Raw genomic sequence first — 24,053 nt, forward strand, 5'->3', positions numbered from 1 at the left:
CAGAACCTTGAGAGCATAAAGTATCTGAGGTATCCGCACTCTTGAATCTATGTTTCTGCCTCGTCGAGTCTTTGGAGGAGCGCCTACAAGATCTAAATCCCTTTGGCGGGGTATCTTCCAGTCGTACCATGACCTGGTGCGGCTCTGCCACATTGCCCTTGGCATTAGCTTTTGTTTCTGCCTCTGTTGCCAATGCCTCGTTTTTACAATTCACATTTACCGCATTCAATTTGCCTAAGTTGCCATTCAATCGAGGAGGCATCGGTGGCATCCGCGGCATCGGTGGCATCCGAGGCAGCAGCTGCCGAAACGCAAACGAATTCAATACAAAATGCAAATGAGACACAGAACGAGACCAAGTGCAAAGCGGAATGGGAAATGGTAGGAAAATGAGACGCCATCGAAATCATAAAAATCAAATTTGAAATTGATAGATGGAAAGCGGGAAAGAGGGGGAACAGTAGAGGGATATCATCCAAGGGGCAAAAACTGGATCAGCAGAATCGATGCGGATTGGGAACCCGAATCGGGAGCAAAGCAAAGGCAACCCCTAATTGAGACGAACCCCTGGCGACGTGTGTGGTTCGTCCTCTGACAGCCACTTCCTGCTAATTATTCAAAATAGTTTTTGGCTTCCAGCAGCGACAGAAGCGACAGAAGCGACAGAAGCGACAGCAGCGAGGACAACAATGCTGATCTATGACAGTGTTTTGTCCCCCCCGCCCCGGAAAACACTCTTTTGAAAGCCCTAAACCGCTTAGCCCGACAATGACGAGGGGAAAAGCAAATTGACTCAAGATAAAACTGCCAAGGCACAAGGCCCATCGCCCATCGCCCATCGCCCATTGCCCGGGGCCCAAGGCCAAACCATAACCATAGCCAGAAAAAAAGGGTGCCCAACCCCAGTTAAAGAGCAACGCAATTTCCGGTTGCCCCCGCCTGGGGCGGGCAGGGTTACCAGATGAAGCGAGACAGATAGCTAGACAGGGACAGCCACAAGAGTCGAAAGAGTCGAAAGAGCCCAGTGCCAGTCCCAGTCCCAGTGCCAGTCAGCATTCAAATATTTGTCATCATCAAACGACATTCGTTTGTCGTTGGTTTCGTTTTGAAGGCCAGAGAAAAGTTTGTGTAGTCAAAGGTCAGTGCATGACGTACAGTATTCGTGTGTGTACAGTGCGTTTCAGCAGTGTAGTGAGTGTTGAACACTGTTCGTTCCAGGAGGGGATTCTAGAAGTGTATTTGCTCGAATTCGAGTAGCTTTCGTTCCCCTCTTGAGCCCCACTGTGCGGGTAAACGAGTGAGAAGCTTGTCAGGGGGCCGCCGCCCGATTCAGGGTGGGGTCTGTGACATATGGTTTAAGATCGTTTCAAACGATTGCCACACATCCATCATCCCAGTATCCCAGTATCCCAGTGGCAGCAACAACGAGACTCAATCGATTGTCAGCGAGAGGGAAAATTTGCATTCGTCTTACAGATGGAATGCCACGCCTCCGAGCAGGCAGAAGAGGCGGCGAAGAAGAACTCCCGATATGGAAAGGTGAAAGGTACAAGAAGATGGGGACCGCGATGGAGGCATTTTCATGGCTCCATTTTAACGAGTTGCCAAGTTCCCAGGAAGCTGCCACAGTTTTTCAATGGAAATGGAAATGCAGCGCAGGGCAGGGGGAAAATGTAAATTGCTGGCAAGAAAATACAATAAAAGCAAACTCGAGTCGAAAATCCAGCTGAAAATGCAGTTTGGGAGAATGCATCTGGAGATTCCCGAATTCCGAGAGACCCAATGACATGGTTTGCATTCCCCGAGCACAGGCAGCTGGAAAGATTTAAGGAGAAGGTGGCATGGAATGGAATCTAATGGAACCATGTGATGGGAAGAGACGGGGGAGATGGGGACTATTAAAGCGGCATTTGCAGTGTGTTGAAAGGCGTTGAAGCTGCAATTAGTTGAAGGAGGAGGAGGTGGAGAAGGAGCGGAGGAGCAGGAAGAGGAGTGTTGTTGCCACTGCAGCAGGTTGCGTGTAGAGCATTAAAATAGAAGTGCGGAGAGAGGGACAGAGGGGGTCTTTTTATGTTGTCTTCGAGGTAATTGAAGCAGAAGATGTCGGGAAAACACGTAGGGGGAAGTCTTTACGACGGTGCTATAAGAAGTTACCATTGAAATTTCCTTACAAATGAGAAGGGGAATGATGCAAGGATCATGTACCATTCAGGCTGCCCAAGAACTCTCTGGGAACTCTCTAGAGAGTCTTGTGCGAAATCAGTTCCATTCATAATCACTCGGGATTCGCGTACCTTCCATGAGGGTGGAAAGAGGGCAACTTTCGAGGGACTTGCTTGGGGCTCTATTCAGTTAAATTTCCCTTTTCCACCTACAGAGAAGGCAATGATATAATGATGCTGACTATAAATATGATACTACAAGGCTTTTCGCATTACTATTACGAAAGTATTCTTTAAGAGATGTAAGACTTTAAATTAACCCTATACAATCCAATTATCATCTACCTTTTCCTGTTTAACTTGCCATATTCCCAAGCAAACTTCAAATGCTGTAAGTCCCAATAATCAGAAACAAAGACTCAATTGAGTCATCAGTAAACTTAATTCCATTGAAAGCCCACATGCAAACAGGGCATCATTTCCCTGAGTTTTCCTTCCCCAACAGTCTCTTGTAACATACTTCGCACCAAACAGAACCCATCTCGCCCCAGCATTCTCCTCTAAATTATAAGCCATTGTATCCTCAATATTGCCCCCTCTATTGCCCACCAACTAAGCAAACAATGTTCTCTCTCTCTCTCTCTGCTATACGCTACGATACGATGCGATGCCATGCGATGCGATGCGATGGGATGCCTTCTCTATAAACATAATAATCTGCAGCTCAATTGATATGCGTTTGTGTATCGGAGGAGCAGAAGGAGAGGCAGGAGAAGCAGCAGCAGCAGCAGCAGGCCCGACTCTGTGTATTGGCCATAAACAATTTGAGCCAATTCCAGTTAATGGCAACGGTCCGGTAGAACAACCGAACTAACGATGCCAACGTGCGCCTGTCGGAATACCCGTATCCTCCGCATATTTTTCTATAATCGTCCAGTTCGAGACGTGCCAAAGCATCGGGAATGGGAATACGGAATTGAAATGCCTTTAGTTCTCCGAGCACCCCTCCCTAATTAAGTGCAGCAAATGGCGATGGACAGGATTAGAAGGATGGAGTGACGAATGGAGTGACGGAGTGAAGGGTGCGTTCTAAGAAAATTCGATCCGCTTGGGCGCCGCACGAGCCCAAAGACTGATCTCAGTATCCTCCTCGGACATTGTTTAACTAATTGGATTAAAGTTGATGCCTGACCTGAACAGAACAGCACCGAATCGAACCGCACTGACTGACGGACAATGGACCACTCAGGGAGCGGTTCTGCGGCAGGTAGGATCTATGCATATCTGCGCTTATGGAAGGGCTGTACGAGCAGGATACCAGACAACAGATTCTTAAACACAAACAGAAACAGAAACTCGTTCTCGATCTGGTTCTGGCTCCGTATTTCGTATCTCGAGAGCGCAATCAATGTAAACAGCCAAACCCCCAACAACAATGGCATTTCGAGCAAGTCATTTTGGTTTTTATTGGTGTTGCACCTTTCGGTTTCCATTTGTATCGTACTCGTACTTTTACGATGATTTCGATTCGGCGATAGCACACAAAACGTCGGAGGTGGTTCTCCTCTCCTCTCCTCTCTTCTCTCCTCTCCTCTTCTCTCTTTTTTGTTCGAGTTCGAGTGCATTTAAAATGAAATTAAACGAAAATTATTTCCACTTTGATTTCGTTTTGTTAACGAAAGAATGGAAATTCTAAAGCATTCTATGGGTTAAGTTTTACTTGAGTTCGAAATTGAAAATGACCATAGTATGATGTTTAATTGGATTGAGTGGGATTCCAAAAACAAACCGGCTAGGGGTAAGGAGGGGTGTAATCTATAAAGTATACGGATATTCCCAATGGAAACTATATTGGACTATCATTCCAACCAAAAATGCATAGAAATGAAATGAAACTCTTCGATATCGACGATGAATATTTAATATATCTGATCTTCTGAGGTATTCGGTCGAAATCCTACTGAAACCTCAGCCCACAACCTGGAAACTTGGGCGGAAAAATTATACATACATTTATATATATATTTTTTGGCAATCGAAATTTTATTATTATTTTTTTGTTGATGCGGAACTCGTGGCAGACGCAGCATCCGTCAGGGGCAGCAGCAGCAGCTGCAGCAGTGGCAGACATTTTTAAGATCCTTGGGACGTGGAAGTGGAAGAGGACGACGGCGACGACGACGGCGACGACGACTCCTTTCAATTTCGGGTTTGCCGCAGCATTTTGCTCAACTTAATTGTGTGAAAAGTTTTCTTACGCTCGACGTGAACAAACATGACTGGCAGCAAAGTGTTTTCTTATATTTTCTCCATGGGGGAGAAAGTATTTGACAGCCCCAAGCAACGAAAAGTAAAAATTATTTAATGTGATGAAAGTTAAGACATTCTGCCAAAGAGAGAACAATAAAAACTAAGTTTGCAGAACCAAGGAAGTGCGGGAGGGAAAGGTGCTAGGAAAATATATATTTTCACAACTTCTGGCGGAAGTGTAACCAAAAAACTTCAATTGCCACTAGATTATAATGAATAAACTAGGTATACTAAATGCACAGCCCTTTCACCTCTTTAGAAATTTAAGTTGAAGACCCCCCAAGGTCAAGAATGTGTGGAAGATCCCTTGAGTTCTAATAAGTAAATCTTCCTACTATTCTACTGAACATTAAGATACATTTCATACAAAGATTTTTGTTTAAATTTACTAAATCTAAATTTAAACTCATTTATTCCAGCACTTTCCAAGTGGAAAGAAAAACGACGAGACGACTCATTCGGAAAGTAAGTAAACTTTTGACAATGGAAATTTTCTTAAGCATAGAACGGGGCAAGAGTCCTGCGAGGGGTGGGGCTTCCTCAATGGCTTGACGTGAGGCGTTGGACATGTCAGGGGGCTGGCTGCCTTGGGGCTGGACTCGTGGTATTTGCACTGGATGAGGATGAGGGCCTCACTGGGCGGGCGTCTATCCATCAGGCGACAACACTTAGCCAGAAAATGAGACATTTATGACGACGACAACAGTATTTTGCGCTCTCCTTTTCCACGATGGGGATGCTGATGAGAACTTGCACTGCAGTCACATGCAGAAAACTGCACTCTGAAGAGGTAAACACATAGATACACACCACACACACGCACACATGTGATTGTGTGTGCTTTGCTGCGTGGAAGGAATTGTTCTTGAACAGGACTCAATGATAGGGGGGTGGAGAAGGGGGAGAAGAGCAGCAACAATGCCAAGAAGTGGATGAACGAGAGCGGAGAACACGTGTGCGACAGAGATAGCAGCATGGCTGGAGGGGAAGAAGGAGAATTGTTGGCTGCATTTTAGACAAGTAGTGCGAAAAAAAGATGAAAGAAAGAAGGAAAAAGTGTGGCACAGAAGGAGAGTGGCTGAGCGAGTGTGTTCAAGTGTTGCTCAGTGGAGAAAAAACGATAGAAAACACGAGAGACAACCGCTAAAAACCGGAGTTTAGATACCCTGTAGGTTAGGAGTCCAAAAGAGAGCACACTTCCGTATCCCACATGATCTTCAGCTACAGATCTACAGATCTTCTATACAGACATACGTAGCGAAGTCCATCAGTCTGATGGATACAAACTCCTGCTCCATGGTAGATGCTTGCCTCTCACTGGAAGCTCCATGCAACTGCAGGAGTACCCTCCTCCAGTAAGGGCATCACGATATGAGTGGAGCGAAGGAGAAACCATCACTGGAGTGCCAATAACGGGTGTTGACGTTTTATATTGAGACGACAGCAGCTCGGGGAACCACACGGGGAGCCACCTCCCACCGATAAGAGGGCGAGAGGGGGGAGAGAGCGGAAAATCGCGTGTGTCTTGTCTGGGAAAACGCGAGCGCGTTATTCGAGCGTTTCGTGAGCGATTTTAATTGGACCAACGGCAGCGGCCACAGCGGCCAGTCTCCTAGTTTTTGCACTGCGGCCGCTCTTTCTCTAATCACTAACTAAATAATTAATCAACCCAAACCAAAGCCTCACCATGTGGCAGCGGTGGTCAAGGGGAAGGGGAGGAGGCGGGAGGGAGGCTGCAGGCAGCGTGGTGGCACTTGGGAGGAGAATGTCACGCCCAGGAAGTGACATTTGCGAGGTGAACGTCAACACGACGGGGCATGGGGCATGGGGCAGGGACCAGTGCCAGAGCATCGGCAACGTCAACGCTTCGCTCGTTTGGACCAACCGCCACTTGATTAATGAGCCACGCTTCTCGGAGACCCCCTCCTCCCCTCCCCCGGCAAGGGTAGAGAGCGGGCGAAGAGCTGCAGCTGCCCCCCAGTGGCAGCGTGGCAGCATGGCAGCATGGCAGCATGGCAGCATGGCAGCAACAGCAGTGACAGTAACCGAGGCAGTAAGTTAAGCAGTTTTAAAGAGGAAACGTCAGTCGGGGGGATAGTCGACTCAAGGATTTGTTGATGGCGACTGGGGAAATGAGCGGCTGGAGTACGTGCCCCGAAGTGGGGCCCAAGAAAAGAGCAGCCAAAGGCAAAGACTTGCCAGAGGAATAGAGACGAAAATGCTAGCTAATGGAAACGGTTTGGGCACACACAAGACAAGGATATCAACGTTAAAAATTAATTATCCCAGTTTAAGAACAGATCGGGGGAGAGTCGAGGAAGAACCTACCATTCGTGGAACTTTAAACAGAGGAAGACTACTCTTAGATTTGTTGAGCGTAGTTTTTATTTATCATTAACAGAAATGCTTGCCGTATCGGGATCTCCGGGTAGACGAAAACTGTGTACCTCTTCGGTGGATCAATAGTTCGACACCAATTGCAGTAACATCTGGAGTCTTTGATGCCAGATTGGTGGCAGGATGGCAGCCATTTGTTCCACAGTGTTGTACAGATAGTAAGCCATGAAGAAATCGTAGAAGTGCATCAGATCCGGAGCCCACATTGGCGTCAGATCACTGCACTCCCATCCAATCCAGAGCCTGCTGGCATCCAAGCAAATGGATAGAATAGCCACCGACATGTTTTTTAGTTAGTTTTAGTTTTTCTCCAACGTGTTAGACGAGTACTAAAATTTACTATATGAAGCTTCGTGACGAGTGTACTCTGATTTTGAATAGAGATTTGTATTTGTTGCCCCGAAGTTGTGCACAAGACTGTGACCCAAAATCCCCATGTGGGGATTCTTCACTATTTCGTACTATATTTTCGAAATTCTTCCAAATAAAACCAAAGATTCGTGCAAATATTCTACCAAAATCGAATTTTGGGCTAAGAGCAATCAGAGGATTTCTGTGTCCCAGAAAGAAGTAAAGAAAAAACTTGGTAATAAAGAGAGCTGTGAAATGGGAAATGGCTTGTGGAACTTTAAACAGAATAGCCCCATCCTAGGATAGATGCTAGAGATATGGATAAATTGACCCCAAATGCTACCCCACCAATACTGCATTTTGTCATTAAAAAAAGCTATTTATTTAAGACATTTTCGTGGCAGAAAGTACAATATTAGACAAATCAAAGTGCGGGCTACTGCAGTTGTCACAACGCCGAGGATCCAATTCACGTACTTCAAATATGTGTGCACATCAATTGCCAGGTATGGGGCCAAGGCTAGTACCCTTCTGTTGATCAGAGATGTACGCTCAGTGCACGAAAAGCTCCACTAAAGCTTCCAATGCAACCGTATCCACATAGATCTTAGTTAGCCATGGCAAACGGATATTGCCAGATGCCTTGTAATACTGACGAACCAATGGGACCAATGGGGACCTGGAGACCACCCCAGAGGCACCCAATGATTCGCGTAGATAGCAAGCAATAATAATACTAAAGATAGACCACCCTCATTTCGAATAAGTATGCTCCGAATACTCTGAAAGTATTGTGCCATGTGATGATGTGATGTTTGATGTCCGGTCTACGTTGCTCTTGAATATTCCTTATAGATATGTATGTTCAATATCCTAATTGTTCTCAGCCACATCCCTAGATGTTTCTTTAAAAACAAACCTCGACTAAACTGCACTTTTAAATATACAGAAATTCATTCGGAAATCCTCAAAATCCAAATCAAATGTAAACGAAATATGCTGCCAACATCGTGTTCTGCCGATGCAGAAATCATCTACAAAATTCCAATTATTATGCAGACAACACCTCGGCTCGACTAGACCACATTTCGGCCTGAAAAACAACTGCCATAATTTCTATGCAAAATAGAAAAATGAGAAACACACACAGACAGACACACAGACACCAGTCGTCACGGCACATATCATAGTCGCATCGCTCTTCATTGCAGTGGCAGCCCGATCGAGCGGGGGAATTCCCCCAAAAATGCCACCACAGAACGCACGTCTGTGTGTGGGAGTGGAGAGGGGGGGGTGGGACTCTCTCGCTGCGAAATTAAGTTGCATCTGACTGAATTACAAATTGAAATGAATAACCCAATAACCGAAAAATCGAACCCCAAAGCTGAAAAATATTTTCCACTCTCCATCACATGCCCGACGACCAGCAAACAGGCAACAACTACAATCAGCCACAAATTGCATAAATCAAGTTACAAATCAACTCGAAATCACAATCACAATCGCAATAGCAGTCGCAGTCGCAGTCGCAGTCACTGTATCCCAGTCACTGGGAAAATAACAACATTTCAGTTCTATTTTCGAGTGCAATCGCAGCTGAAATTTAATTTTGATAGATATTTTCTAGCTGCATTTTTGCGCAGAGATTTGCCGCCCCTCCCCCCTCTGATTTCTGGGACTTCGAGAGGGGGAAAACGCTTTTCGCGGACTGCGTTTGAGTTTGCATTTTTCCGCAAATCGTTTCAGCTCGGCACGTGACCCATTTAGTGCTCTTTTTTTACGAGTACGAGGGCTCTGTGCTCCACAGATGCAGTGGGTACGTCTGTGGGCCCGTATCCGCGGCCCAAATCGGGGAGATTGAAATGTAATCAAAAATTGCGTGTACTGCGAAAAGTGTAAAGTGCCGCTCGTCTCTCTGGGTTCTTTCAAGTGCGTTGCAAGTGCTGCTGACAGCGGTTCCGACGATTGGGAGCTTAGTTTTTAATCGATTTAATTGGGGGAATGGCACGGATTTTGTATTCCAAGAGATCTACGCGTTTACTCTAAGTGCATGGCAGTGCAATCGATCACCCACATGGCGCTCTCATGACAAGGTTTCCATTACTGGCTATCGTCCTGAATCTAGATCAAATTGTCACCACAACTATTCTATGTCTCACTGGGTAAATCCGTCCGTTATCTGTGGGATCTTTATGGATTACAAGCTCTGCCTTACGGAGTGCACACTGTACACCTTCAAACGGAACAATCGAGGCTAATTTCACACATCGCACGGCCTGTGCCAGCATTTCTGGGCTCCGTTCGAGAGCAGTCCGAAATTAATTAAGGCAAACTGAATCATGACAGTGACAGACACGCACTCCACTCGCACGGACACTGCCATTCAGGCGTCCTGGCGTCCTGGCGTCCTGGCATCCAGGCTCATGAGCAGAAGCAGCCAAGCAACCATTCTGGACCCAAGGAGAGCACAGCTGCATACTAATAAGCAGAAGCCGCCACGAGGATTCATGGGGCTGCCAACCTCTTTGGCCTCTTCCGAACGTGGTGTCCCCAGCCTGGCCAGCAGCACTTCCGAAGGCCTGGTCAGCCACGTGCCACGCCCACACGACTGCGGGGCTGTGAAAGCTGTCAAGCTGATGTCGGTACAAGCATTATGACGGCATTTACACTTCAGCTTCAGCTCCAGGCTCCAGGCACCGGCTCCGGCTCCGGCTCCGGCTGCAGCTTTGGTCAGCTGCAGGATTAGGAGCTGTAGGAACGGGACGGACCCGATGTCGGAGCTGAAGCTGGGGCTGAGGACCGTGTACGGCCAGGACACATGAGCTCATAAGCTGCCACAAAGGGCTGTGGGTCGCACACGCCCACAAACATCGCCCCGACCCCACTCGCCTGCACGGACGGACCCTCGTCCCGTCTTTATATCTGGCATTCATCTGGTGTTACCATGGAAGCTTCTACGATTTTTGTGTCTCCTATGCAAATAAATCCAAGTCGTGGCCGAAAACTCAATTTCGGCGTGGCACTGCAGCCCCAGCTGCGGCCCATCGAGGATGCCTAGCATGTGGCAAGTTGCTGCGGCACGGCTTCCTCCGCCCCAACCACTCCACCCACCCCTCGGCCCACTGTGGCCTGTCAATCCTCCCTTCCAGCATATGGCGACAAGCAGCGGGCAACGTTTTCTATTTTCTATTTGTTTGCCGGCAAACACGCAGCGAACAGTGCTGCCCCAGCCACTGCCACAGTCACTGCCACAGCCACAGCCACTGCCAGCAAGGACAAAGGACGATGCTTTGCTGCTGAGCATGCACTAGACCCATTTCGCAGAAGGTTTAGAAGGGGGACAGCCACCAGCAAGGGGGGCGTATGGCGCAGAAAGCGATTGCACTTACCCGAAAGGAAAAACAAACCATGAAAATCACATTGAAAAATGCATGATAAAAGTGGAGATACTCTTTTGGAGACGGGCATTATATGGAATAATAATCTGGGCAGATCTGGGAGTAGTTTAGCCAACAATAGAGGCCTCCCCAGTGCCTTCCCTTTGGCCTGATTCGATTCCATAAGCACTTGAGCTGCGCATCAACAGGTTGGACATCTCACTTTGATGGACAGGCCGTAGAGTGATTCGACTAGTGCCAGAGATGGACTCCCGTCTGCATCCTTCTGTATTAAATGCTTTTGATAAAGTCATCATACCCTTGTCGGACAAAGGCACAAAAAATATAGCGCCCACCACTCGTATTGTACGTGAGGGAGCGGCGATTGCGAGTCTCGTGTGCCAGAAGGGGGGAGCTCCACGGTTAGGACGGTTTTCCTCTGGTCCATCCCGCAGTTGGCTGTTTTTTTGGCTGTTGAATTTCTGCTTGAAATTCGTTTTTCTGCACGTTGCACACGCCACACGGCACACGCCACACGGCATTGGGTTAGGTCCGGGTCCGGGTCTGGGTCTGGGTCCGGGACTAGAACTGGAACTGGTACTGGGATTCCGAATTTTCGGCTGTGTTGGGGCTTTGGTTGCGCGCCCCAAATGGATTTAGCATGTTACTGCCTCTCTCCGCCGACTGCCGGTCTTTTTGCGCCCTGGTTGTTGCTGTTTCTGGGGGGAAATGTGTTCATTTGCATGGGCCACATATGTCCCAGGGCTGTCGCTATATAATGCAATAAAAATCCGCACCAAAACTGATGTTAATTTGCAAATTCAATTGTCGAATCAATGCCGTACGGCCAATATATTTAATTCTCTTTGCGCCTCACATAGCACTCTATGCCGCCTGTCACGTCCCATAAACATATATCTCTTCCGATTGAAGGTGTCCAAACGGACAGCTATGGAAGTCCACAGATGTGGGGACAGACTGGTCTGGTTTTTGCCTTTGTGTGGACCACATTTTGTGGTCACTTGACTGGCAGTCCAGCCTCTCCACAGAAATGCCTAACAGCAGGCGGCAGGCAGCAGGCGGCAGTCTGGGGAGACACTGCGCTGCCACAAGTTCGTCAGCATGGGACAAATATTTGCAGATATCCAAACGTTGCTCCACGTCTGTTGCTGCTTCTGTTGCTGCTCCACGGTGCTGTTTGTTGGCGATTGTTGATTGGTAATTGTTGGTCCAGTGGCCTGCTGCTTGACCAACGCCCAACAATTGGTCACGATCACTTTGGCTTTATTGCATTTTCCACTTTTTTGCCTTTTTCAAAATGTACTTTTATGTACTTTTCCTCCTCTGTCTTTCCGGGCCCGTCACGGCGATGTCTCCCTTGTTTTCGCACTTGCGGCTGCGGTTGGGGAGCGCTCGTGATGATGATTTGACGTGACTAATTGGTCGTTAGGCATATGTCCGGCCAGCATAAGGGGGAAGCAGGTGGAGGGGCGGCAGGGCGGGGCAGGGTAGGGCGCGGAGGCTGGTTAGTCATGCTCGGGCCGTGGTGCCTGGTCCTGCTCCTTAACAAGGTACAAATTGCGTGTAGCGCTTCATCGGCAGCTCCCTGGGAGGATGGCAACGATGGGGAACGCGAACTGATTACAAAGGGAACTTTTATGTTAAGTGGAGGTCAAGGATGGGCCCCAACGAGAGGAATTTAAAGGCCAACAACATCCTGTATTTGTTCTGGGAGGAACTGAATGGGGTAAGGCGATAACTATCGGGGGGAACTTAAGGAGGTACTGTCTATATGTATCTATGCCGAGATAGGTGGTGAAATAGTGGTGAAGATCAACAGAACCTCTACTTAGACCTAGGAGACCACAGGGTGTACAATCCCTAACCTTTTAGTAGTACTAAGAAACTGGTACTGTTCTCCACTACACCCTTCAATCTCCATATAATCTTCCTTGTCCTGGCTCCTACTTAAGAAGAACTCCGCGAATAAGCTTTCTGCAGAAGGTATGCCTGAAGCTACTCCAAGCCAAAACCAGGTTCCACACACCACATTCCCCTCTTATCACATACCTGAAATATCAATCTTGAAATGTCGTTCAAACGTCCGCCAGAACTCACCTGAAAGGAGATGCAAGAAATGATAAAAAATAAGTCAAATATCTGGCATAAGTCGCTGGCGAGCAAACAAACAAACAGACAGACGAACAGGCAATCGCAAGCCAACATTCCGATCGAAAGAAACACAATCGACTGCCGTATCCATCACCATTAGCATCACCTTTGTCATTTTGCGACCGAGCACGGATTAGCTATGAAAATTTGGCATCTGTCTGTCTCTCGGTCCGGGGCTGCAGCTTGCTCGTTTGCTGAGGGGAATTTGCATATGACATCATCAAAGTGCCAGCATCCAGCAGCCAGCAGCCAGCAGCAGAAAGCAAAAGCAGCAGTCGGCAGCCGGCAGTCGGCAGTCGGTAGCCGGCAGCCAAAGTTTTGCGCAAAACAAACAAAAGCAAAAATGCACCAGAGCCAACAAAAAGGCAGCAGCTAAATCTCTTAGCTTCGGTGCGGCGCGACGGCAGCCGCCTGTCAAATGATTTGCAACTCTGTGCAAATTTATTTGCCTGTCGTCCCCGTCTCCACAGCCGCCACCGCCACCGCCATCGCCATCGCCTTCCCATCCCATCCGCGCTGCACCGTGGCCTGCCTTTGGCAATTATTAGTTAGCAGTCGTAGTCGTAGTCGTAGACGTAGTCGCCGTCGTCGCTGTCGGCACCGTCATAGTCATCGTCGTCGTCATCGCGGTTGTCTGGCAGCAAACAGAAACCAAAGCCCAGCCACGTAGAGCACATTTCAACGTGAAGAGTGCAACTGCCCCGCGGTGGACACGAAGGCCACGAACGAGAAAGCGAAAAAAAATCCACGGCGCATCAAAGTCCACATACCCTTGGAGTCTGGGGAGCAGACTCCACTGCGAGTTGCAGTTGAGAAGACAAAGATCTATCGGCTAATGCGCTACTCAGCAGATGGCTTTGGAATTACCATAATATACTATATCATAATTGGGACTCTATAACGACAGAGCTGTGATCTTTGAAGTCCAATCTGGGAGGTAAACCAAATATATGATGAGTGAAAAGTCTTTAGAACTAAAGGAACTATTAATATCATAGTTTCACGCACTAATGCCGATGAATCCCATAGATGTAGCGAACACAGTCTTCCCATTCTGCTCTGCAAAAACCATGATACCCTCTTCAAAAGGGTATGCCAAAAAAATGATTTTGATGACTCTGAAATTTGTTTGCCAACGGACTCTAGAATCCATTGCACCTCGTGCCACCTCCACTCCACACTCCGCTCCGTTTGGGGGCTGATTTGTGTTCGATTTGGACGTTGATGAAGTGATTAACCAAGCCAGCAAGCATTCGGCTTTTTGATATCGTTTAGTTTATGAGCTGACCTCGAGGGCCCCTCAATGTTCCAGCGATTTGCGGTTGATGAAGCGCACAGCAGGTGCAGCACCATCCAAGTGGAAGGCGGATGGCAGATGGGGCGGGGCGCGGAGGGGCGGAGGGGCGGAGGGGAGCCCAGGAAGGGGTAACAATGGAAAGCGGATGGGAGTCGCTGGATGAACGGATGGCCGGATGGATGGATGGATGGAATATGCAAATTACGACATCAGAGAGTGCAGAAGCAGCAGCAAGGGACTTTTATGTTTGCGAAAAAATCAAATTTGATTTATGGAGATAATCGTGAGTTCTGGGAATTAGCCAAACATGAAGCAGACCTTCGCTGGCTCCAAAGGTTCCTCCATCGAACTTTAATTGTGATTTTATAAATACAAATATAAATATAATTCGTGAAGACAAACCATAACCACAATTGAGACTGGAACCTTCACCCACTTTCCACCTCCACAGACACACGTTCTCTACTGGTTCTAACTCTTCAGGTTCCTAGGTTCTAGGGTGGAACCTCCACTGATTCGATCAAATCGAAATCCACTTGTTTGACAAATTAAAGATTCGTGTAAATTCTGAATTATACATTTAACAAATTCCTCTAAAAAGCCCCTAATATTTATGATTCATAAAACTAAGCAGAGGTCTATTTTGTTCACAATCTTTCACAATATCTAAAAATGCCGCGCCTCATTGCCGGCAAGAAATGTATTTATGTATCATCTGCACCTTGACTTTGTTTCTTTTAATAAACTTCCATCAAAGTTGTGAAATTCTAGCAGTATCCAAGCAATAAATAAATGCTGCATTAACCTCTTGCAGAACCCCTTTAGGGAGAGAACCCCGAAATGCCCTTAAAGCCTCTTTTGGGTGTGCAGCCCAATCGAAGTTTATTGAGAAGCGAAAGTGTCAAAATCCACACTCCACACCCCACACTATCCCCAAGAAAACCCCACCCAAGCCATTAAGACACCCCGTTATAAGCCCTGGATATACAAAACACCTTCGATGGTGTGGTGCCCCAAGTTCGTGTCTTGTTTTCAAGACTTTGGAGGGCTTTGGGCTTTGTTTCTCCCCCCCGGCGGACCGGCGGACCGGCGAACCAACGAGCCGAATCGGAATCCAATAAAATTGAAATGAAATTGTGTAATAAAAGAAAATCGCTTATACAAAATGCCAGAGCCCGATGTGTGGCTGGGGCCAATCGAAATGCTGAAAATGAAATATTGATGAAATTTACTGATGCATTGTCCGCATGTCAAGCGCCGCCGCCGCCGCCGCCATCTGCGGTCCGCGATGTCCGCGAACGAACTTGACTCCGAGTCCGAGTCCGAGTCCGATTCCGATTCGAACAACTCCTCATGCATAATGCAAGCCGAGTGCAACTCGAGACGTTGGAAATTTCTAACAATTTAACAGAAACACAAGAAAAAATCCATCATCGATGGATGGAGAGGAGGTGCTCGTACTGGCTGTCCGCTACTGGGCTTTTTCTTTATGCCAATCGAATCAATTAGACGATTTATGGATGATGGGCCTGGCATTGGCATTCAATTTGCTGTCTTCGGCTTCGGCTTCGGCCTCAGCGCTGTCTCTCAACAATTTCGAATGTCATAAATTGTGACGCTGCTGGCAGGCAGAAGAGGCAACAACACAACACAGACAAGAGTCGTGACCTATGCGGACCCCTGCTCTTATCAGATGCCAAGCCAACAAAAATTGAGTCATCCTCGCAGGCCGCCGAACAGAACAGACATTAATTAAAATTTTTGTCAATCTGCCAAATGCCAGAGTCCGATACGGACCCCCCATGACAGCAGCCCCATTTGGGGGCATTCAGCATTCAGCATTCAACATTCGACTGGCACTGGCACTGGCACTAAGTGCAGCAGATTCGACTCTTGTCACGGCCCAAAATTATGTTTATTGATTTAGCTGTCAAAAAGTGCATATCTTTCGGGCAGTGTCTTTTTTCGGGTCTTGTCCGAGTCAGCGTCGACTTTGGTAATGCCAAATGAGCTGAGGCTTACAGTGGTCCGAGTGCTTGGAAATACTTGTGCCATGACACGGGTATTAATCAAGTGAATGGGCAAGTCACTGGAGCTATTTGTCAGCGCCTAATCGGACAGAGCGCCCCGACCAGTCAGGTATTTGCTTTATTAATTAATTGTGGAGGTATTTGCAGATATTTTAATTCCAACGATTTGGCTTAAATGTTAAATGTCACTCTTTGGCAGCAATCTATAGATAATACATTTCAGAGTATAGCATCTCTAAGGAAGTCAAATCTATATCAAAGGTGGAAGAATGGTTTCTGGACAAGTTCTATAAATACTCATAGGATGGGCACGTTCTTTAGGGTTCATCTATTGTGATTCCATAACTTTTGATTATTTTATTTTCAATATTTGATGAAGAATTGTAGAAGTACGGAATTGTACAATTGATGAAAGTCCCACATGACCATTAAAGGGATTGAAAATCCAGTAAATATTAGACTATTTTGCTTCGAATGGAATGCAACTTTGGATAAGATCTAATATCTGGTCACACGGTGCATCCAACCGAAATTGTGTGACACTTGTCAGAGGCAAAGATACACACACACACACTCTCTATCTGTATCTCTGTGTGTGACACTCTCAGGTGGGTGTGTGTTCGAGTTCTCGTTCGCCGGAGAGTCTCTCCCTTGCCTCGGGTCCATAATCGGGCCCCTTACGTTATCCATATGTATGCAAGAGTCTGTGTCATATAATGGGTTTGCAATTTGCTGCGACTTTTTGACACACATACCAGACAGACGCACACAGCCACAGATACACGGATGGAGGGTCCCAAGAGTGTGGCATAAGCGACTCAAAAGATTTATGTTAAATTTTTAATGACCAAACGGGCAATGCATCAACTTCAATACATACTCGTATTGGATAAAGACATTTGCAAGGCAACCTTTGACCTTTATTCTCTGGATTTTCCACTTGAAAGTGTGTGAAGAGCTGAGATTACATCGAGGCACCCACAAAGAAGTAAAAAACCAAAAAGAAGTACCACTATCAAACCCAGGGACAGGTGGACAATGCGCACAGCAGGTGACACCGGTGGAAGCGGGGCGGGGCGGGGGGGGCTACAGATCATCAAAAATCGACATTTACTTCTCGGTGTCGGAGTCCGAGTCCGATTTGATTTATCCGTTGCGTTTGATGAATTAGAACTCACCAAACACACACCGTTCCATGCTCGTAAATGGGTTTCAGATACTTTTATATCTTTGTGTCTCAGCGAGAAAAATGGAGTCTTTTATTTTCAGTTGGATTTTTCTGTTTTTGTGCCTCTATTTGCGGTTCAATGGCTCAATGGTTCGCTTTAGTTACAGTTTTGGTTGTTTTTCTAAGGGGGGGCACTGCAGGCATGACCGTGACAGGCCCTCCCCCCCACTCTACTCTTTCTGTAACCCCTCCACATCCACGATGTGCCTAACACGACTTTAAATTTGTCTTTTGCGGACATTTCATACCCTTTTTTCACAGAGGGTATTGGGATTTTGACTGTTTAGGAAGTAATTCCCTCTCAAAGTCTGTACCCCCACGACTAGATGGTTTATTATATCTTAAAAGATATTCCAGCTATGCTCTTCCTACTAGACTTCCATCAGTTTCAATCTAATCCACTCCGTAAGTGTATCTCTATCTTCGATCTCCGATTAACACTAACCTTTCTCTCTCGTTTTTCTTTCCCCCCCACAGTTTGTTTGAGGGGAGGCGGATTTTTGTAGGGCAAGCATTTCGCAATGGACTTGCAACAAGCCAACGCGTCAACAAAAATATTTTCGTTTGCTGGTCATGATTTATCGTTGGACTCTTTTGACAAGCGTGTTATTTTCAATGTTGTTGTTGCTGTTGTTGTTGTTGTTGTTGTTGTTGTTGCTGTTGGGATCTGTGTGCCGTTGTGGGTGTTGCTTTGTCACTTGCAAGTGTTGCGTGAAATAAAAGCATTTTCCATTCGGGCGGGGCTTTTGGACTTGGATATTAGATTACCAGAATGTTTGGGCATGATTTAAAGGTGTTTTGCTGGCTGTAAAGTACGAGAAATAACAGCAGCAAGGAGCGGCCTTGACAAGGCCAAAGGAAGAGGGAGTGAGTGTTTGAGTTGTTCGAATTACAGAACAAAGGAACTGGGTTTGGGATTCAACACAACGGAAATTTGATTACAAAGTGAAGAATACTTAAAGATTTGTTGCATGGAAGGAAGGTCTCACAAGATACAACTCTGGGCCAGAACTCAGATAGATCGATGACCCATAACCTATCTGAATCCAATCGATCACATCGGTAGGCTAATGCCTGTCAAAAAAGTCAAACTTTGACCTTATTCGACACCCAGATCTTATTGAATCCCTGATTTCCATTCTGCCCATCATAGTCGTACGCTCTCGCGGCTATTGCTCTGTTAAATGATCGTAATTGACAGAAAAAATACGAGATACGATCAATTATGATCGTTTAACAGAGGCCCTGGGGAAACTCCCTTTGAAATTTTCCAGAATCAATCGACTTCTTTGATATATCCGCTTCAATAAAGAAACTTCTTTGACCAATCGATTTTGCTCGAGAGAATTGTAAAGTTATATGGTAATTGCTGGTGGCACATATCCATCCATCCATCCACATCCATATCCATACAGTCATTCACATTAAGCATAAACTAAAATGGTCATTCTCTCACTTGTCCAGAGAACAGAATTTCAGAATTTCTCGTCACGTAATAAAGTATTTATGTCACCAGGGCTCTCCAAGCCAGCGCTTATATCATGGCCACGTGATCGCGGATCGTAATGCAGTTCTAACTGTAAACACACCCCGACAATCCATCCACCTTGACCCCGATTCATGGGTTAACTAGAGGCCCGGCCCAATCCCGACATGCATTTCAATGAAGGCATCGTCTGCTGTTGCCGATGTTGAAGCTGAAGCTGAAGCTCATCATCAAATCAATCACAAAGTCGGCATCAGTCAGCGATTGAAAGGGAAGCCAAGAGCTCCAGAGCCATGTGTCTTCAGTTACTAAAATGCAAGCTGACGCACAGACAAAGGCCGGAGTGCTGTAAATGATTTGAGCTCTCGCTGAGCAAACAAACTGGAAAACTGACAAACTAGCAAACCGACAAACCGACAAACTGCGAATGCATTCAACAGATACGCAGATACATATCGCTTTGCCTTGCCTCCACTGACAAACAGTTTTCTGTCAGATTAACTAACAAACTGCTATCGTCGCTACCACAATGCTGCCACCTCCCATTCCCCCTCTTGAGTGCGTCTGGGAGCATGTTTTGTGTGCGAGTGTGGCATGATTTATAAAGTGACGAAGCCGCTGAAGATTTCGCGGCATTCCAAGAATTTCCATTGCAGCATGTGTGTGCCACAAAGAAAGATTCAACCGAAAGGAAAAGGGAGTGCGGAGTGCGGAGTGCGGAGTGCGGAGTGCGAAGTGGGGGCTGTATAGACCCCTGCACATACATATGTAATCTTTTCAGTCTAATAAAGTCATTGGAGTTGCCTCGGGCAACTCTGGCTACTCTGTCAACTCTGGCAAGACTCTACGAGTATTAAAACCAAAACCAAAACCGACAAGACAACGGCAAACATTGCCAATTAGTTGCGAGAATTTATATTGCTTTTTCGGTTCAGAGCGAGAGGGGAAATACGAGAAAATAATTTCTCGAAATTTATATTGGAAGCGGCTATAAATTATGGGGAGCACGGGCACAAGTCAAGAGCCCGGAGACCCCTCCAGAGGAGCTTAAAAAGAGTCTGCCAAAAGAGAACATTGAATGCGGAGCAATCTGGAGACAATAAGTAAGCACAAGTTGTGCAATGGAAAATGTCTCAGCAGCCAGCCATAACGTGGGCCAGAAGAGTGTTTTTCCATGGGGCAAAGTGGGAAAATGGCGAAATTATTTTCAAATGATGTAGTACTCGTACTCACAGTTCCTCGGGGCACGGCACCGACTGGCACAGCACCGACTGGACGGCTTAATGAATGCCGCAGGAACAGAAAAACCAGAGGTGAAGCAGACCAGGAAAGCACTGCCAATAACGGGGCGAAAACAAAGAGAAATATGTTTGAAATGCGGGTGGAAATTAGCTGGAAAATGTCATCATCAGCACTGGCCACACAATGAAGAAATAACTAAAAAATAATTAGGAAAATCCCCCACAACCGAGCGAGTAATTACAAAAGGAAAGCGACCCGTCGACCCGTCGACCACTCGACCAGTCCCAAGCGTCCAGTTGCTGGTCGAAATCAATAAAAGAAAAACCGAGAGCAAGCTTTAAAATAAATAACAGAACAGAAAAAGTTATCAGAAGCATCTAAGGAAAGAAAACTCGACCGAAGAGGGGCACAATGATGCTCTGAGGATGATGATCCAAATAAGGAGAAACCAAAAGCACTCAGAGCCAGCACAAACAGGAGAGGAGGCAACATTGCCAAGCAAAACATATACAAAATGTATCTCAAATTTAAACAGAAACTGAAACTGAAAGTGGGTCCATCATAGATTGATGTTGAGGCGATACTGGCTGTTTCGTGGAGGCTTAAAGTCGGATTCTGTTCAAGTTAATGTCGCCTCTACGCTTCTCCTCCATCTGTCTTTTTCTATAAGTAGCTATCAGTACGTTACCCCTCCATTATCCGTGAGTAGCGATTGCCTATAAGCCACACTGCGCTCCCGCTGGTTCTAGCCCCAAGGTCAGTGCAACCGCTGTGGCTGTGGCAGCCTTCAGCCTTCAGGCACACCAGCGGGTGGCAAGTGATGAGATGAACTTTCGTTGCGTTTGCTTAACCGCTTTTGACATTTCGATATAAGTAAGTACAGAAGCTAAGCTCCACTCTTGGTATCATCTTTTCCCTCCCTCTCTCTCGCTCTTCTCCCATTTACTGCTCTGTCAATACTCGGCAAACATACAGAATGAAAGAAAGAAGGCCACAAAAGCTACAGCCTGGAAGGAAGCAACAGTAGCAGGAACAGGAAGAGGAACAGCAGGCAGGCAATATAGGAAAAGACACCCACAAAAGGCTGGTAAAAGCTTAGGGGGAAAACTACTACAGAAACAAGAGCAAGAGTGTTTGGGGGTGTGGCAGGGGCAGGGGCAGAGACAGAGGCAGGCCTGAACAAGTGTGTGGGAGTGCAAATGAAGGATATGCATTAGAGTTCAGCAAAGAGTTCAGAAAGAATGTACGAAGGAAGCAGAACCTTTCAAGCCTGCAAAAGACTTGCCAACAAATTTACACCAACAACAACAACAGAATAGAAAAACGATTCAAAAAGTACGGGAAAACATGCACACAACTACAAGAAACCATCAAAAACTGTATAAAATTGGAGTAGAAACTGCAAAAGCGTACAACCAGAAATAAAACACACACCAAAAGCTTCAACAACAACACACCAACACAACACAACACCGCACACCATGGAGAACACCTTGAAGGACTGACCAAATTGCATTTCAAATGTTTTTCAAACACCTTTAACAGGAAGCGGAAACCAAAAAGAGAAAATACTATTTGCATTGAAAATGTTTCTCTTTTTTTTGCAGTTTTGTAAGGAAAAACATGCATGAATGGAACGAAACGAAACGAAACGAAGCCGGCTTAGAGGGATTACCAGGATTCATGTTATATATTCCCCGGAGAGCTTTGACATGGGATTTAAATTTAATCTGATCTATTATGAAATATTTTGCATTTTTGTAATTAAGAGAAATATTCAAGAAATGTTTGCTGTATAGTGAAATATATAATTGTGTATTTGGTACAGTACAGAACCCCACTGAGGAGAACATTCCTGTGTTTTAATTTACTAACTCCTTTTCTGTGTACCAGAGCTCCCCTGTACTTGACGAGGGGCGGGCAAATTAAGTAATTTTCATGCACAAATTAATGCAATTTCCTTGCTTCTTCTGCAAACACTCGACATATCCCACTGGCCTTCCATTAAAAATCAGAGCCACTTCAACCGCAATACATTAATGAACAGCCAAACGAAGTAAATAATACACAAAAAAGAAAAACAAATTAAAGCTGCAACAAAAAGCGAAGAAGCACGAGCGACGGGCTTAAATGCAAAATGTTATGTTTGCAATTAAATGATGTATTTACGAGTAAGTAGGGCAAAATGCACGAGTCGGGGCTTGTTAACATCGAGGCGGAGACACAATTGAAATGTGGCACGAACGACGGCTCTCCAAAGCGGAGGGAGGGATGGGGGAGGGAAGGAAGGAAGAGCGGAAGGACGTACACGCCGGGAGGAGGGGCCCCGAAGGGAAGGTGAAAGACACATCCTGCACAGTAGCCGGCGTCCTCATCCGCAGACATGTGTTAATTGTATTGTTCTGGCGGGCAAAGGATGGTGATTGCGACTGTGGCAAGGTGGCACGGTGGCACGGTGGCACGGTGGCAAGGTGTATCTGGGGATCCAGGGGGTGGCACCCCCTCGAAAAACCTTCAATTGCTGTTACACTTTTGTTTCCACTGTTGTTTTACACGCAGCTGGTCTTTGTTGTTGTTGCAATTCGTTGTTAATTTTTTTATTGTTTTATTTTGTTTGCCTTCATTGTTGCTGCTGGCTTTCCCCGAGTGTTTGTTTAGCTGTTAACAATATTTTCGAGTGCATTTCGAATTTACATTTCGCCGGGAAATTGGCCCGCCACCGACCGAGCACTTAACTCAAATTTAAATTTCGGATTATGTTTTGAATTATCTGGAATATTTATTCGGATATGGGATTTAATGTTGATTGCGTTGGCAAACATTTAAATTGACATTAATCGGGCGAAATAATTGAGGACGTTTATGAGGTGACAAAAATGTTTCGGGGCTAATCATAAATCATAAAATATATTGCAACCGGAAATGGTTTGGACCATTACTATTTGCGGATAAGTGACGCTAATATTTGTTATAAATTAGCCAAATCATGTCATTAAATCCCCCAAATATTGGGCACATTATACATAGATAAATATCTGTGCAAATACGAGTGCCCTTCACGCTTTTGGGAATCGGATTTCGGGTACTTCTGGTTTCCAATGTACAGAACTTTTGCCATTTACTGACTGGTTTCGCATCAAACTGTAAACTGTAAACTGTAAACTGTAAACTTTAAGGCCATGGCAGTTCTCGATGAAGTTTATCTTCTCCCGTCGCTCGACTTAATGACATCGATTACCCGGAGACATCAAGTGCGAGCCACTCATTTCAGTGACAGGGGCTCCACAGCTAACTGCCGTTCGGGCTGCAGTAAAGTCAAAATGGTTGGCCAATAAAAACAAACAGCCAGCACTAAAATCAACAACAGAGAGTTCTGGTTAGCTGCAATTTCCCGCCGGAACTAGTGGGTTCCGCTCCACTGGGGCTTCCCTCCCGCAGAACCAATATTATTTGCTTTGGGGCTAATTTAATTTGTCCTTTTTCGAGGTAATTACGCTGAGCAAAGGACAGACCTGACCTGAGGGTCGCAGGATCAAAGAAACGCATGAAAATGCAATTAAAATTGGACGTTCGCCGCAGAAAAAATAAATAATACGAACACTGACAACAAACAACAGCTCAAAGCAGGAACATGGAGTGGAAGGGAAGGGAATCCAAAAAGTGCAAATCAAATGCAGCAAATTAATTGCTGTACCCTTTGCAGAGGGTACCCATGGCTATTCCGGGAAAGGAAGGATTATCCAGCAAAGCTTTGAAAACTGCAGATTTCTTTACATGGAAGACACCCAACTCAAAGATTGATTTCTACATTATCTAGCAGATCATTTGATGGGTCTGCAAGGGTATCAGCATATTCGCTACGTGCATCTGGCCCTGGCTCTCTTGTTGTTGAACTTGTTGGTGTCGTTTCGAAGCTGGTTGTATCTGTTGTTTTTAACTCGTTCTGATGTCGTTGTAGTTGTTGTTGTTGTTGTTGATGTTGCAGGTGTTGTTGTTGTAAT

The 24,053-nt window shown here is 46.0% G+C and overlaps 2 protein-coding genes across 3 annotated transcripts in view; one reads left to right on the top strand and one right to left on the bottom strand.

The window, feature by feature from the left end:
- LOC6595463 (dynein-1-beta heavy chain, flagellar inner arm I1 complex) overlaps positions 1-21,813 on the top strand; it is a 106,661-nt gene extending 84,848 nt beyond the window's left edge. Inside the window, exons 6-7 of the mRNA XM_002020860.2 lie at positions 4,892-4,937; positions 21,660-21,813. The gene's annotated coding sequence lies outside the window, so the exon portion shown is untranslated. The remainder of the gene's footprint in view (positions 1-4,891; positions 4,938-21,659) is intronic.
- Positions 1-24,053, bottom strand: part of LOC6595459 — a 69,020-nt gene that overhangs the window by 42,432 nt on the left and 2,535 nt on the right. The gene's annotated exons all lie outside the window — the stretch shown is intronic.

This window comes from Drosophila persimilis, unplaced genomic scaffold (genome assembly GCF_003286085.1).
Source record: "Drosophila persimilis strain 14011-0111.01,24,50 unplaced genomic scaffold, DperRS2 tig00000191-arrow-pilon, whole genome shotgun sequence".
Lineage (NCBI taxonomy): Eukaryota > Metazoa > Arthropoda > Insecta > Diptera > Drosophilidae > Drosophila > Drosophila persimilis.